The sequence below is a fragment of the Diabrotica virgifera genome, chromosome 3, assembly GCF_917563875.1.
Source record: "Diabrotica virgifera virgifera chromosome 3, PGI_DIABVI_V3a".
NCBI classification, from domain to species: Eukaryota; Metazoa; Arthropoda; class Insecta; order Coleoptera; family Chrysomelidae; genus Diabrotica; species Diabrotica virgifera.
Genome location: NC_065445.1, coordinates 41,965,681 through 41,978,647, shown reverse-complemented (window position 1 = coordinate 41,978,647; position 12,967 = coordinate 41,965,681).

Genomic DNA, 12,967 nt, shown 5'->3' with positions numbered 1-12,967 from the left:
TGCGAGGTTGACAGGTTGGTGTTGGTGGTTAGTACCGTAAATGGCGGTTAATTTCTTCGAAATTAATTTTTATTTCAACTAAGTTTGGAAGTATAGTAAAAAGTTACCACCACTTGTTTCCTGGAGTACGGGTTTCCTGGAGTAAGGATGGGAGTACCATCAGTGGAAGAGGAATAAAAAATTAACCGCCATTTGGAAGAAAACTAACCCTCATGTGATGTCGTACCCACCTTGACTACCTAGGGAAGCCACCTTGACCTTATTGCAGCTACCGCCAAGTCAAACTGGGAGTATGTTTTGGGAACAAGCTTTTTGGGGGACATTCCAGCTCCTTTTCGTCCTGCCACCTGGGCCTACGGGGGGGCATGGAGGTGCATCATAGTGATGCTCATTTTCTAGGATGCAACCGCAACCTCGTTTGGGAACATTTAGTGAGGAGTTTTAGTAACTATTGGTTTTTTTTATATTTCAGACTATCTGTTAAATACACTATGTTTTTTTTTCCAGATTTAGGTTACCTCTGTTTTTTTTGACATATGTATTTGTATATTAGATTATTTGGTTCCCAAACTTTGTATCTACGGTAACTTCTTGTGCACAGGAATAAGCCTAGAGAAAATTAGGTTTTTAATACTTTATTATTGCTTTGATATTGGTTTATGTAATTCGGGTAAATTTATTTTGTAACATTACTTGCTTGTTTCCCAAATATTGTATTTATTCGCTTTATTTCGTTTGTTCGGTTACTTCGTCGTTACTTTATTTCATTGCATTTGCTCGGTTAATTTAGGTCATTTTGTCGGTATTTTTCTTAACTTCACTTCTATAACGTTTATTCATTTGTATATTTAATTTTGCTTTATTCAGTATTGTATTTTCTCTTAGTGAGGCTTGGGCCTATTTATTTGTATTATTTTCATCTTCGTCGGTTTCCTTTAGTTGTACGTAGCAGGCGTACTATAACCATTTGGTAGAAGACTTATGTAATTTTGTACCCTATATGTAAGTAAGAGGTACTAATACCTGTAATTTTGTAACAGATAACATTATTGTTGTTATCTTAGAGATGACTTTTTGTATAACTTATGTCATTTTAGAGTCACATGATATACACTTTGTGTAACTCAGAGATTGTCAAAAATCTAGTAGTTATTTTTAATAAATATGTATTTATTTTGTATATCAATTATTTTATTATTCCTTTATGTTCATTATTACAGGTTTGATATATTTAATATTTGACAGCAGTATAAGATACCTGGGAAAATGATCGAAGATCATTTTCATGGCGCCCATGATTAGTTAGTTTTATTTATTTTGTTCGTTTTTAGTCATTATTCATCTCCATTCATTTTCAGTACATTATTCTTATTTTATTATTTCATCTTTTAGTCATCATTACTATCTATATAGAGCTACTGTTCTTCGACAGGCATGCAAACGAGCCGTATCCATCCTTGAGTGTCAAGTTGCTCTCTTGCATCTATAGCTAGCCAACTCTATTCAGTTTGCCTCTGTCTCTTCCCACGTCTAATTATTATCCCTTCTAATTCCCCTTTCTTCAGTACAACTGCAAAGTAGTATTTTTTATTTTTCCTACTTCGGCTCAACCGCTGAAGCCCCTTCATTTTTATTTTCATAAGAGGCCCCAACTAGTTACCTTAGTCTTTTCTTTTCTTCTTTTTTTTTCCTTACTTCTGTTGGAGTATATCTTTCTTTTTACTTTCACTCCAACAGAAGTTTTCTTATTTTTGTTACACTGGCTGCCCAATGAGTGGTGCCAACCGTTTATGGTTCTAAGACAGTAGTTCTTTTAGTTCAATTTTCTTTTATTGGAATTTTCTGTTTTATTAACTTTTTGATATCTTTGTATACATGTTACTTCTGATTTATTTTTGGTCTTTAAAACTTTACGAATACTAAACAGGTAGACTTATGCTGCTTTTGGTTTTGATTAGTTTATTTCGATACCTCATTTTTAGTTTTAGTGGTACAGCTCATATGTTAGTTTGGATTTTGTATTTTTATTGGAAACTTATTTATGTATTTAGATTGAGTATACATAACTGACATTATGTTCTATTAGTTAAATTTTATTCCTTCTACCAATGGTAGTACGTTTGCGCGTACAATTAATCATTGAATATATGCATACATTTTTTTCTAGTATGGTTATATTTTATACATAACTAGAAATCATTTTCAGTATTTAGGTATTTTATTTACGCTATTGATTTGATTATTTATATATTTTGCTGGCATTTTGATTTGTTGGTGTGTCGCTAATATTTTCTACATATGTATCTTTGTCTTACAAACTTTAGATTATATTTTATATTTGTTATTTTTGATATTTGGGTTGTTTGGTAAGACAGGCACACACCACAAAGCAATATCAGTCCAGACATTAGTTTCTATACATGATACGTTGAATTCGCATGGTTCGGATGGTTACAGATGGTCATCCAAACTATTTTTCTTTAATTGGTAGTGTTAAATATAACAATTATAATTATTGTATAGTAAAGTAGTTCCATTATCCATCTCAGTTTCTAGTTTTATTATTGTTGATAATAATATTATATCAATGTGGGTACCATAATATAATGCTCATAGAAATCAGATACTTTAGGTTGAGATTTAAATATAAATTCTTTATTAGTTAGGAAACATTGATACTATTTTCCTACTAAGTTATAGAACAGTCTTCAGAAGAAGATTACCTTAACAGTGTTGTTCAAGCTAATCTCTTCTTCTGTTTGTCTTTAGCTTAGCTCAATCTTTAGTATGGTTAGAAATTTTAGTCTGATATTTTTTTTGTCATCTGATAATGCAGGTACCTACATACATTGCTTGATTTCATCTTTGGCTTTGTTGTTGATGACTTTTAATTTATTACTTATTAATTTAATTATTATGTAGTACTTTATGTATGAGTTTAACTTTTTTTTTGGTATTAGGCATGGTGCATTGTAATTATTATTATGAGTCAATGTTATTAATTGCTAATCCTGTCAGTAGGATTATACAATTAATCAGAACTTCACTTGTATTTTTGTTTAGTTTTTGCACACCTAACCCCTTAAGTTAGAAGGGTTGTTGAATTATTATATATTTATATACTTATTTGGACAGGTAAGCTCATACAAGTAGGTACTCTTGTTTAATATGGATATTATTATGGAACTGTATGTTATGCACTACTTATCTCAGGTTATGTGTTATATTATTTGGAATATTTGATTACTTACTAATTTTTTTTTTGATCATATTTATATCTTATTATTGAATTTGCCATATTGGAAAGATGTGGTTTTTAATTTGTTATTGGGTTACTCTATTAACATTATTTGTCTCCAATATCTTAAACACTTTATAATAATTTATATCCTTCTATCCTACACAGTATGATTCTGGAATTAGTTTGGAATTTTGATGTAAGTATGTATGAATTCTTGAGTCTTTCATATTTCTTCTTAGAAACTACTTAGTCTGTTGATGCTCAAAGTTGGTGAATATGTGGGTTCGAAATTCAGCAACTGATCACTGCTGTCCGGTTTCGTAATCTATGTCCTCATGGCAGAGTAGGCAGATGTCTTTTCATCATTACATTTCCTAAACATTTTTCTGTAATCAGTTTACTTATTTCAGTTTTTTTACAATTTAATAGGGAAGTATTTAGTTCATATTAGGCCTTTTGCTTCATAGTATGTTTGTACTTTGAGTTGATGAGTAAACATGGATAAATATCTTGCGCACTTGTTTATAAATCAATGCTTAGGCCATCCCTATACATAGTAGGTTCGTTAAGTCAGTATTTGGAGTGTTTAGACAGATGAGTTGTTCATTTGAATATATTCCCACTTCTTTTCGTAGGCATTAGTTTTGTTATTCAGATTCTGGAATATTTCCTGAATAATTCTATGTACGTATGTGAGAACGCATGAATTTGCAGTTTTATTTAAAATTGTGCTCGTTCTCGTCAATTTTTTTTCCCTATCACTTATCATATATTTTTTTTTTTTTTCTTCCTATTATTTATCATAGTGCCATAGACCTTGTAAGTTCACTATTCATTCTGTTTTCTTTCTTACTTATTCTTATATTAGTACCTTATCTGTGTCTGGTTATTCTCATACATCTGTTGTAGCAACATGCTATAGTTCGCGAATACCAGCATGAATTAAGTTATGTATTTTCTAGAATACTTTAGTCAATACACTTTAGGTATTTATCTTACCTTTGATTTAGTTTGGTTACATCTCTGTTACTTAGTCTGTTAGTAATTTTTTTCTGACTTATTTTGGATTACTTAGTTCAGATAGGTTCATATTACCGGATGAGGGTGTATGTAGACCTAATTTATTTATTTTGTTCAGTATTAGTTACCATTGGATCCAATAATTTAGTTTATTTAGTATTAGTAAGAATTGGTCCATAAATTTGCCTGATCGTTCTTCTTTGGATATACTCCTATATAAATCTGGTGTCCATTGATAGTCCGATTCTGGATAAGTGTCCGATTCTTCATTTATTTTGTGTATTTAGTTGGATAGGTTCGTATTACCGGATGTGGGTGTACGTAGACCTGATCTGTTATGTGGTTTAGTATTGGTGTGAATTGGTCCATAAATTTGCCTGGTCGTTCTTCTTTGGATATGCCTTTTATGAATCTGGTGTCCACTGATAGTTCGACTTTGGATTAAGTGTCCGATTCCACATTTATTTTGGTTATTGAGTTTTGGATTCCTTTGGTATGTTTATTATTGGTATTATTTGACATTAGTGAGAATTGTTCCATAAATCTTCCTGATTGTTCTTCTCTGGATATACTATTATGAATCTGGTGTCCATTGTTAGTTCAGTTTTGGATAAAGTGTTCAATTCTTTACCTATTTTAGTTACTGATTTTTTTTATTCACTTTGGTACATTTACTTTTGATATGGTTCGAATTGGCTCACACCTTTTCCTGGTTGTTCCGTTCTTGGATATACCCTTTATAAATCTGATGTCCATGGATAGTTCAATTTTGGTTTTAGTGCCCAGTTCGACACTTAGCATTATTATGAACTTTAGTGCAATATTTAGTTCTGTTTTGACTTTTAAGCAATATTATGTCAATATTTGGTAGCAGAGAGTAACATAGTAACATTTTAGTATGAGTTTGAGTCATGTATTGATTTATTTTTCCTTGACCATTAGTTTATATTTAGAAGTAATCTTGCGAATCAACGTGGATTGTTAGACTATTGTAAATTTAGTTGTTAATATTTTGAAGTTTAAAAAAAAAAAAAATTTTTTTTGGTTAAAAAATTTTTTTTTCCCGAGTAGGAGGGGATTGTAACGGTCCACCCGTTATATTATCATTTTTAGCGCTGTAATTATTTTAAAAAAAAAAAATAATTATTTTCTCTTGACCTCCCATTTAAATTCTTTAATTTATCGTAAAGGACTTCTCATGTGACGTCACACTGTACGGAACATAGTTGTTGAACCGTTCCTTGTCGTTTAATTCGTGTTCCGTGAGAGTTTGACGTTTTCCTCGCTGACTGTGGGAGGAATGAGAGGCACTTGGCCGGTGGCTGCGAGGTTGACAGGTTGGTGTTGGTGGTTAGTACCGTAAATGGCGGTTAATTTCTTCGAAATTAATTTTTATTTCAACTAAGTTTGGAAGTATAGTAAAAAGTTACCACCACTTGTTTCCTGGAGTACGGGTTTCCTGGAGTAAGGATGGGAGTACCATCAGTGGAAGAGGAATAAAAAATTAACCGCCATTTGGAAGAAAACTAACCCTCATGTGATGTCGTACCCACCTTGACTACCTAGGGAAGCCACCTTGACCTTATTGCAGCTACCGCCAAGTCAAACTGGGAGTATGTTTTGGGAACAAGCTTTTTGGGGGACATTCCAGCTCCTTTTCGTCCTGCCACCTGGGCCTACGGGGGGGCATGGAGGTGCATCATAGTGATGCTCATTTTCTAGGATGCAACCGCAACCTCGTTTGGGAACATTTAGTGAGGAGTTTTAGTAACTATTGGTTTTTTTTATATTTCAGACTATCTGTTAAATACACTATGTTTTTTTTTCCAGATTTAGGTTACCTCTGTTTTTTTTGACATATGTATTTGTATATTAGATTATTTGGTTCCCAAACTTTGTATCTACGGTAACTTCTTGTGCACAGGAATAAGCCTAGAGAAAATTAGGTTTTTAATACTTTATTATTGCTTTGATATTGGTTTATGTAATTCGGGTAAATTTATTTTGTAACATTACTTGCTTGTTTCCCAAATATTGTATTTATTCGCTTTATTTCGTTTGTTCGGTTACTTCGTCGTTACTTTATTTCATTGCATTTGCTCGGTTAATTTAGGTCATTTTGTCGGTATTTTTCTTAACTTCACTTCTATAACGTTTATTCATTTGTATATTTAATTTTGCTTTATTCAGTATTGTGTTTTCTCTTAGTGAGGCTTGGGCCTATTTATTTGTATTATTTTCATCTTCGTCGGTTTCCTTTAGTTGTACGTAGCAGGCGTACTATAACCATTTGGTAGAAGACTTATGTAATTTTGTACCCTATATGTAAGTAAGAGGTACTAATACCTGTAATTTTGTAACAGATAACATTATTGTTGTTATCTTAGAGATGACTTTTTGTATAACTTATGTCATTTTAGAGTCACATGATATACACTTTGTGTAACTCAGAGATTGTCAAAAATCTAGTAGTTATTTTTAATAAATATGTATTTATTTTGTATATCAATTATTTTATTATTCCTTTATGTTCATTATTACAGGTTTGATATATTTAATATTTGACAGCAGTATAAGATACCTGGGAAAATGATCGAAGATCATTTTCATGGCGCCCATGATTAGTTAGTTTTATTTATTTTGTTCGTTTTTAGTCATTATTCATCTCCATTCATTTTCAGTACATTATTCTTATTTTATTATTTCATCTTTTAGTCATCATTACTATCTATATAGAGCTACTGTTCTTCGACAGGCATGCAAACGAGCCGTATCCATCCTTGAGTGTCAAGTTGCTCTCTTGCATCTATAGCTAGCCAACTCTATTCAGTTTGCCTCTGTCTCTTCCCACGTCTAATTATTATCCCTTCTAATTCCCCTTTCTTCAGTACAACTGCAAAGTAGTATTTTTTATTTTTCCTACTTCGGCTCAACCGCTGAAGCCCCTTCATTTTTATTTTCATAAGAGGCCCCAACTAGTTACCTTAGTCTTTTCTTTTCTTCTTTTTTTTTCCTTACTTCTGTTGGAGTATATCTTGCTTTTTACTTTCACTCCAACAGAAGTTTTCTTATTTTTGTTACAGAGTGCAATTATGGGGCTGTGCCAAGCCTTCTAATACCAAAATCATTCAGAGAATCCAATCCAAAATACTCAGAATGATTTTCAACGCCCCGTGGTACGTTAGTAACAAAACACTGCATGACGACTCTGGTATACCGTTCGTTGAAGACGAAATCAGCAGATTAACAAGAAATTATTTAGAACATCTGCCAGCCCACCCCAACGAGGAAGCAAGACAACTACATCTCCAACCAGAAGTCAGACGAAGATTGAAAAGACATTGGCCAACAGATTTTATTCTTTAATTTTAATTTTCATTTCAATTTTACTTTCAAATTATAATAATCAAACTTGTTAGTGTTAGTATTGGGAGTGTTATCAGTGGATAACTTCTCCTCTCATGTATTTGCAATACTCACATTTATTAATAGCTTTTAATAGCAGATTGTAAATTTGCAAAGTTTAATAAAAAAAAAAAAAATTTCGTATAATAAGAACGTTCTAAGTTAATTTTTACATAAGTTATGAATATTTATAGAAACTCAAAATTTATGATCTATTTTACAATTTTCTAAGCAACCAATAGGAAAGCAAGGATAGACATATTCAGCGAACGCCATATTGAAGTTTTTTACACGATTTATGAGTTTCTCATTCTCAAATTTGTTTAAAATACTTAACTTTTTGGTTATAGACGAAAAAAGCGAAAATTTTCCGTTTTTTGATCTTCATTTGTTTATAATTATGTATATACCATACTACTCAAAAAATTTGGTTTCGACCTGGAGGGGGTTGTGTCACCAACAGCATATTTTTTTCCTTATTTCTCTGAATTAAAATATTGACAAAAAATGTAAAAAACTACGAATTTACAGATTTCTCCCCCCTTTCCCCCCAAATCCGACGCTCAAAATGGTGTGACTTTTTTTTTTAACATTATGTGGACCATATAGAACAATTTGGTGCTTTCCATCGGAATGCTTTCCAATCTTTTGTTAAGTTTCATTGCACTTTCGAATATCAATCTTTTCTTCTCGTCATCTTTCCTGATTTCATCCACCTACATAACTCTTGGTCTTCCTCTTTTGTTTTCCCCTGCACTCTCGTTTCGAACACTCGTTTTGTTTGTCTCTCGTTCGACATTCTACACACGTGCCCAAACCATCTAAGTTGTCCCTCTAATATTTTTTTAATGATTGGTTCTAGTTTTAGGTTTTGTCTGATTGTTTCATTTCGTATTTTGTGTGTCCTCTTTCTGTTTGCTATTTTTTGCTACACGTCAAATGATATATCGCTGTTCCGGTGGAACAATGACGCAACTACAGAAGTGTAACTTTTCAAGAGAGCCAAAAATATAAAATTATTTTACTTAATACCTCATGCAATGAAGCATAATAGAAGTTACTCGATTAGTATTGCAGTTATACTTGGCCACCGTGATATACTGTAACTTACTACATATTCGAAATGAATTCTTAATTTTTCATCAATAAAAATTGATCCCCAATTGCAATTACGTCATTGTTGCCATATATCTTTTGTGGCAAAAGTAACGTAATTGAACACAATTGCAATTGGGGATCAAATTTAGGGATGAAAAATTAAGAATTTAGAATTTAGTTTTAGAAAGAAAAATTTAGAATTTAATTTTAAAGATAATATCTTCAAAACTAAATTTTAAATTTTTATATAATATTCTAAATAATTTCCACAGGTATACTCATTTTGTAAAATTTTTGGTTATCTAGCTAGTTCTAAAAGGTGCCATGGAAATAAAACAAAAAGTCATTGAAAAAGTTTATTAAAGAAATTGAAAATTGTAGTAAAAGTAAACATTTTTAATAAAATGAAACTTAAAAATAAAATTGAAATTACAAAAAAAGTATTAACGAAAAATTGAATCGTAAAAGGCTTTACAAAATCCAGGAATTATATATTTTAAAAGCAATTGTTTCAAATCTTTTAGTTTGTTATCACTATCACCTAAAGGAATTTTTGAAGAGTAAGCCCTACGCAGCTGGCATTTCGGCGAAAAGAATTCGGACGAATACCGACTCCTTTGTTGGTTCCGACACCGTTGGTTGTTTATAACTTTCTTTATACAGGAAGTAATCTTTCCCTTTTAAGATTTGAAGTAACATTACTTCAGTTATAATTAAGTTACCATCCAGTCCCATTTCATTGTACAGTGCTTCTACATCGTAAAACTCCATTTCTTAAAATGGCCGTTACAGTGAAGTCCATTTCTTTAAAAATTAAAGGAGCTCTTGTTTTTTAGCATTCCTAATTAATTCCTGCTTAACTAGGAGAGCATTACCAAGTGTTGGTGTTTGGGGATATTGGTGTATATTTATGTCTGTTTCTTCTTCTTCTGATGATGATGATGATGATACGTCAGTAGTGGGAGGATAATTAATAGTCGTCACTGGAACATTTATCATATATTTAAATCTAATAATATCATAAAAATAGTACTTACATAAAATGCATTTACGTCAATGTTGCTTCTCAATAAGGAGAAATCCAGATGAAAAATGACACAGAATACAGTTATGTCAATGTTTCAATAACACAAAATATAATTGCGTCAATGTAGCACCGTAGGTACAAGCACACATTCGACCTATCGAAGCACAACTGTACATTATGTCATTGTTTCTCCGAAGTCGGCTTATTTTTCAAATATGACGCATCTGCTCCCTGGTAGCTAAAAGCTGAACAACACGTCTGACAGTGATCTACCGAATGGGGTAACCAAGGACCCAGTGACGACATAAACTCATTTTATATAAATTTGCAGTTACGTCAATGTGCCAACGGGACAGCAATATCATAATCATCATCATCATTGGCGCTACAACTCTTCGTGAGTCTTTGCCGCGTTTACTATTGCCTTCCATGTTTGTCGGTCCTGTGCCACTAACTCCCATTGTCGCAGTCCCATTTTCTCTAGATCTTCTTTGACTGCATCTTTCCACCTTTTTCTAGGCCACCCTACAGACCTTCTTCCATCTGGCCTGTTTATAAGGCAATTGTCGCTACTGCGTATGATATGCCCTGCCCATCTGAGTCTATTTGCCTTTATATATCTGACTAGATTTTCTTTTCCGAACAGAGACTCTAGCTCGTTATTGTATCTGCGCCTCCATTCGTTTGTCAAGCTGTCTCTGCAAGGGCCATATATCATTCGAAGGATTTTACGTTCCCACACCAGCAATTTATTTACTTCTCTTTTTGTTAGCGTCCATGTTTCGCTTCCATACGCGACTGTTGGTCGTATTATGGTCTTATATATTTGGATTTTTGCACCTCGTGAAAGAAGTTTTGACTTCATTAGATGTTTCATTGCAAAGAAAGATCTGTTTCCTGCCATTATTCGCGTTTCAACCTCTCGCTCTAACTTGTTGTCATTTGTGATTGTTGCTCCTAGATATTTAAATTCTTTAACCACTTGGAAGTTATGATCGTTTAGCTTAATATATAGCTTATACTATTTCCGTGACTCTAAAGCCATACTTCCGGTTGCAACTTTAAAACCGGAAATACTATGTTTTTCTCATCTTTAATACCATCCTTGGGTTATAAGCTTTCATTCGACACCTTATTTGTCCTTCTATCAGGCAGTAATGAAACTGGAAGTAGATATTTGTTGTCGCCTTGCTAAGGCGCGTCGAATAATATATATAACTTATACTATTCCGGTGACTTTTAAAACAGTATTCAAACAAATCTCTCACTTTTAGTACTATCCTTGGATTATAAGATTTCATTCGACTCATTTGTCATTCTACCTGTTATAGTGACAGAGGAGTTATAGTAGCAAACGGACGAACGGACAGACGGAGAGACAGTCATGAAACCGGAATTATAAGTATATTTGTTCTCATCTTGCGAAGGCGCGTCGAATAAAATATCGCTGGTATTATTCCGGTAACTTTAAAATAGTAGGTACTTCTGGTTACATTTCTAAAACCGGAAGTCCTAGTCCAAATTTCAGTCAGCTTTAGTACTATCCTTAGAATAAGCTTTCATTCGACACCCAATTTGTCATTCTACCTGGTATAGTGACGGAGGAGTTATAATCGCGGACGGACAGACAGACGGACAGACAATCATGAAACCGGAAATATATATTTGTTCTCGTCTGGCGAAGGCGCGTCGAATAACATATCGCTTGTAATATTCTGGTTACTTTAAAACAGTACTTCCGGTCGCAGTTCTAAAACCGGAAGACCTAGGTCAAATTTCTCACTTTTAGTACTATCCCTGGATTATACGATTTCATTCGACTCATTTGTCATTCTACCTGCTATATTGACAGAGGAGTTATAATAGCAAACGGACGAACGGACAGACGGAGAGACAGTCATGAAACCGGAAGTATAAGTATATTTGTTCTCATCTTGCGAAGGCGCGTCGAATAAAATATCGCTGGTATTATTTCGGTGACTTTAAAACAGTAGGTACTTCTGGTTACATTTCTAAAACTGGAAGTTCTAGCCCAAATTTCAGTCAGCTTTAGTACTATCCTTGGATTATAAGCTTTCATTTGACACCTCATTTTTCATTCTACCTGTTATAGTGACAGAGGAGTTATATTAGTAGACGGACGAACGGACAGACGGACAGACAGTCATGAAACCAGAAGTATAAGTATATTTGTTCTCATCTTGCATAGGCGCGTCGAATAATATATCACTGGTACTATTCCGGTGACTTTAAAACAGTAGGTACTTCTGGTAGCATTTCTAAAACCGGAATTCCTAGGCCAAATTTTTCACCTTTAGTGCTATCCTTGGATTCTAAGCTTTCAGTCGACATCTCAGTTGTCATTCTACCTGGTATAATGTCTAAGGAGTTGAGTTTACGGAGTGACAGACAGACGGAACGACAGACGGACGTGGATAATTCAACGTTTTTACATTTTTTCAAATTTGGGTGAAATCAAAACATAATTTTCATTCTTCTTCTTTACGTGCCATCTCCGCGACGAAGGTTGGCAATCATCATTGCTATTCTCACTTTCGACACTACAGCCCGAAAGAGTTCAGTTGAGCTGCATCCAAACCATTCTCTGAGATTTCTCAGCCAGGACATTTTTCTCCTACCTATGCTTCGCCTTCCTTGAATCTTTCCCTGCATAATTAATTTTAGGAGTTCATATCTGTCACCACGTGTTATATGACCCAAGTATTGAAGTTTTCTTATTTTGATGGAATCCAGTGTCTCCCTGCTGTTCTGTATTCTCCTTAGTACTTCCTCATTGGTTATTCTGTCTGTCCAAGATATTCTCAGCATTCTTCGATACGTCCACATCTCAAATGCTTCCAATCTATTGAGGCATTGTTTATTGAGAGTCCATGTCTCCACACCATACAAAAGAACAGAAAATACATAACATCTTAGTACACGCTTTCTAAGATCTAGGCTGAGGTCTCTACTACACAATATTTGTTTCATATTAGCGAATGCACTTCTAGCCTTTTCTATTCTAATTCGGATATCTTTGGTATAATCGTTTGTTTCACTAATGTTCGTCCCTAAATAGTTATAATTCTGAACTCGTTCTATCGTCTTATTATTTACGTGTAGATTGATGTTTCTAATATTTTTCTTTGATATAACCATGAATTTCGTTTTCTTTA